The sequence below is a fragment of the Triticum aestivum genome, chromosome 7D (genome assembly GCF_018294505.1).
Source record: "Triticum aestivum cultivar Chinese Spring chromosome 7D, IWGSC CS RefSeq v2.1, whole genome shotgun sequence".
Taxonomy (NCBI): Eukaryota; Viridiplantae; Streptophyta; class Magnoliopsida; order Poales; family Poaceae; genus Triticum; species Triticum aestivum.
Window position 1 is genome coordinate 280947184 of NC_057814.1, and position 5163 is coordinate 280952346.

Genomic DNA, 5163 nt, shown 5'->3' on the forward strand with positions numbered 1-5163 from the left:
TTTTTAGTTTTAGAAAAAACAAAAGAAAATGATGAAAATGTCAAAAAAATAAAATAAAATAAGTTTCCCATGTGATATGTGGTCTAGTTGTTGGGAAATTTACAAATATGAATTTCGACTTTATTTGCAAAATCTCTCTGGAATTTGTCAAATGGGCATAACTTTTGCATACGAACTCGGATGAAAAAGTTTTTTATATGAAAAATCATCTACTCGAAAAGTTACATCCGAAATTTAACTGGGGGAACCCGGTTAAACATTTTCAAAATCCTCAAAAACCTAACAGAAAAAAGTTACGGGGCTTTTAAGATCTAGAGTGGAAAAAATCGAAAAAAATTCAAACTTACTAGTGGCGCACCATTTGCTAGGTGCGCCACTAGTAACAGAAAAAATATAGTTTCAATTTTTGTTTTGGAAAAAATTTGGTCAAATCTGGTCAAACTATGGTCAAACAGTGGTCAAACTAATTTTTCTAGAATATTAGTGTTACTAAATAATTATTTCAGTTATTTTGAATTTTGGTCAAATCTGGTCAAACTATGGTCAAACTGTGGTCAAACAATGGTCAAACTGATTATTCTAGAATATTAGTGTTACTAAATAATTATTTCAGTTATTTTTTGGTCAAACTGTGGTCAAACTAATTATTCAAGAAATTTTAGTGTTACTAAATAATTATTGTTTTTTAAAACAATAGTTTCAAACTCAAACAGTGAAAACAACAAGTGCAAACTTGGAAACGAGGGAGAATAGAACCCGGAAGTTAAGCGTGCTCAGGCTGGGGGACTGGGAGGATGGGTGACCGTTCGGGAAGTTAGATGATTTGGAATGATGAGGGGAGATTAGAGATTAGAGGATAAATTGTGCAGTGATGAGGGTTGATGATTAGAGATTAGAGGTTAAAATAATTCAGAAATTTGAAAATAAAAAAATTCAAAAAAAATCATAAAATTTCCTTTAGTCCCGGGGACTAAAGGTGGAGCTCCACGTGGCCGCGGCCTTTAGTCCCGGTTCGTGTAAGAACCGGGACTAAAGGGGAGAGGCATTAGTAACGACCCTTTAGTCCCGGTTCAAAAACCGGGACTAAAGGGCCTTACCAACCGGGCCAAAAGCCCCTTTTTCTACTAGTGGCCCTTGCCTTCTCTCTCTTCTCATGTGCTTGCACTGAAGATGGATCTTCCTCAGTCATGACAACAATGTTATCCTCAAAGTCTGGCCTGAGGGGTAAATGCTCTTTGTCCAATAGATATTTGCCTGTGCCCATTTTGGAGTTGATGAGATCTTGAATTTGTGGAGCATACCCACATGATCTCTTCTGATCTGCAACTGTCCTCTTGATTGTTTCCATAATCAGACTCATCACTTTGAACTTTTCAGGAACATCAAATGTGTGCAGCAAATTGATGGAGTGTCCTCTGATCAACCTGTGATCACCCGACTTTGGTAGCAATGTGGGCCTTAGAATCCAATTGATTGTAGGCAGGCCTGACAGCAAGTGCTTCACAGAACTAAACTTGTGAGTCTCAAGGTCTGCATCAGGAATCTCCTTGTACATGTGTGCCATAGAGTTGTGATCCTTCTTTTTCTTGGCATAGACATCCATGTCATCTTCATGAGCTTCTGGAGCATTGATCAAACTAGCCCACTCATCAACTGTAGATTGGTACCTTGTACCATCTGACATCCATACAATTCTCCCATCTGGATAGAAATGAGCAGTCGAATAGAATTGCATGATCAGCTCATCATTCCACTTGGTGAGCTTTTGGCCAACAAACTTGTCAACCTCACAAGCCTTCAAGCTATCATAAACTCCTAGAAAATGATCATCATTCTCTTTGATGAATTCCCAATCCACCCATCTCATGTCACATACAATGGGCTTATTGTCAAGCAGGATAGTCTAATAGAAATCTTGTTGTTCCTTTGTGTGGAACCTGTAATCCACAGCAGTTCTCCTCCTGACAGCAGATGGATCAGACTGTCTCCACAATCTCAATCCTGAATCCTTCCTGATCCTCATATCTTCTGCAACAGGATGTGCATCATTATGGTCAGGGATCTTGGGCTTCAACTTTCTCAATACAAGTGAATCATCTTCCTCATCATCAGCAGCTTCAGGCACTGGGGCCTTGTTCTTGTCCTCAGCAGGGATGTTCCTGGTGCTTCTCTTGGGTGCAGACTTTTGAGCTAGAGCTTTGGGAGCAGACTTGGGCTTAGATGGAGCAGCCCCTGACTTGATTGCTTCTCCCATAAGCTTCTGAGCTTTGGGTGCTGGTGCAGCATCCTCTTCCTCTTCTCCTTCAGAATCTCTCTTCATTGAGGGCTTGCCAAGAACTCTGGCAGTAGTGGTTCTTGCCCTCTTCTTCTTCTTGTCCTCACCAGCTGCTTCTTATTCAGATTCAATGGTGAACTTCATAGTCTCACCTGTGGCAACTTTCCTTGGCTTTGACATTAGAACTCTTCTCGCTGGACCCTTTGTTTTCATTCCAGGCTTTGTTGCAGCAGCTATGCCATACTCCTTTTTAGCACCTTTTTCCTTGAAGTGGCCTCATCCTCAATAGCCACATAATCCTCATCCTCAGAATCTGAGGTTCCCTTCTTCCTTGTTCTAGTAGCTGCCTTCGGCATGTTACTAGGTGTGCTCCTGCTGCCCTCATCATAGCTGCTTGAGGGACTAGTGCCCTCACTCATTTGAACCTACTCTTCAGACTTGTTCTGGCTATCACTTTGATCAGACATCTTGCAGGAAAACTGTCAGCAGACCTGTGAATAGGTTGTAGATGAGGTAGAGTAGATGAGCATCTCAAAGGGCAGAGTTTTTGCAAAACAGATGACTTAAAAACTTAGTTTTAGTTCTTCACAGAAAGCATTTCGGATCTACCGATTTGTAAACTCGGTGATACCGAAGCAGCTTTTGGAACCTAAACTAGTGAACTCGGTTAGACCGAGTCACAGTTCGGTGGCACCGAGACTGCTAGGGTTTCACAGAGAATCGAACTCGGTCACGCTGATTTGCCATTTTCGTTCAGACCGAAAATCGCATGTGCAATGGCCTAAGCCAAATCGGTGAGACCGAGTTCTACAACTCGGTCGGTCCCAGATGAGTTCGGCGGAGACCTAACCCTAAATTTTCAAATCAAATCTAATATACGGGATGTTTTCGATGGACGGGATGATTTCATACGTGGCAAGAATCATGGCAAAGCTATGTGCTAAGAATCGGACTTAAGGAATAGCACAAAGTTCAAGTTCATACCCTAATTCGGCGGTGAACTTGCTACGGCAGCAACGGCGGGGTAGATTGCCGTTAACGCCGGTGGAGACCAGAGGCGGGAGGTTGCTGGCGGCGAGATGACGATCCGGAGACCCGAGGAGACAGAGCAAGTCACGCGCGGTGAAAGGTTTTGGAAAAATTTCCAAAATTTGACCCGTCAGTATATATAACCTGACTCTGTCGGTGTGACCGAGTGGAACAACTCGGTGGCACCGAGATGCAAAACTATGAGCAGTTACTGCAACTCGGTGTGACCGAAAAGTTCTAATCGGTTGCACCAAGATTGACAACCTAGATCAACTTAATTATCTCGGTATGACCAAAAAGGGTGAATCAGTCAAACCGAAATGCACAAAGAGGTTTTGGAAGTTTTAAGTCTATGACGAATCGGGGACTCCGAGTGCTCCTCACACAGAGTGGTTCAAATCTGACTTGATCAAACTTTGTGATGTAGCATGAATAGAGTTTGAGACGAGGAAAGCATAGATAGCTAGAGGGAGTTCTTAGGCATTCTTATCCATCCATTTGGCAAAAGAGAAAAAGCCAAACAATCAAAGCAACAAATGGATGTCCTTGAATGAGTAAAATATGCATCCAACATGCTCACACAATAAAATGGCAAATGAAATATGTGACAAAGCATGCACAATCACTCTAGCATCTATCAAGCAATTTGGCAATGACTAGGTCATCTATATATGAGTATATTGACTTAGGAGTCAAATGAGAACATTTGATCATAGGTCATACTCATCGTTTAAGCACAAGCGGGGTTACCACTTTTACATAAAGCATTGTTGTGTTCACATCATTAGAGTTGCTTTAGCTCAATTGATTAGAGTAAAGCTCCCCCTAGATGTGATATCCCCCCTAAGAGGGATGAACTAACCTTGGGTTTTGTCGATGATGACTTCATGTAGGTGTTGAAGATGTGGACGCTCAATGTTGACATAGATCATTTGGAGCAATCCATTGGAGTGAGTTGCACTTTCAATACCTACACGGGCTAGTCTCACAAGGAACAAACAAGGATATCCATAGACATAGAGTGATGTTCACACAAGATGATGTCCATGAAAGCATTAGGTTACCTTGTCCCTTGTCTTACCAACAACAGCGTTTGTGACTCCTTGAACTAGTGCAAGATATGGAAGTTCTTTGCAATTGTCATTGCCAAAACAATAAGAGTGAAGTATGTTGGCAGAGTCACCCTCAAGAACTCTCTAGTTCTTCTTCTTAGGGATCCACACCATCTTGATGGGAATCCTTGGAGTTGTAGTCGTACTTGATGAAGTGGAACTTGATGTAGTCTTGGGAACCCACTTGACCAAGGCCTTAGGAGCTTCTTCAAGTGCATCAATCTCCTCTTGAAGCTTGTCCTTGCCTTCTTGCTTGTTGTCTTGTGGTGGAAGATCATCTTGAGCTTGTGTTCCTATGAAAGATGTAGGATCATACTTCTCTTGTTGAGGAAAAAACTTCGTCTTGGGGTATTGATCTTCTTCCCACTCAACTCCATTGGCATTGAACTTTCGTTCAAAACCAACACCTTGATTCTTCCGGTTCCTTCCTTCTTGCGTATAATTTCCTCAAATTGCTTACTTCCGGCAAGGCTCTTGTAAACACCTTTCTCTATAATTCCCTTCAATAAGCTATTTTCTTGCTCAAGTGTAACTTGGCTAAGAGAATCATTAGTGGAATTAAGAGAACTACTAGAAGCAACATCATTGGATTTAGCATGATTGTTGTTACTACTAGAAGAAGAATCTTTCTTACTTTTGTTGCTAGATTTAACTTGTGCCATGTAAGTAGAAAAGAGTAAACGCTTGGCAATGTAAGAAGAATTTTTCTTGCGAAGATCATCATTGATTGCCTTTAAAAACTCATGC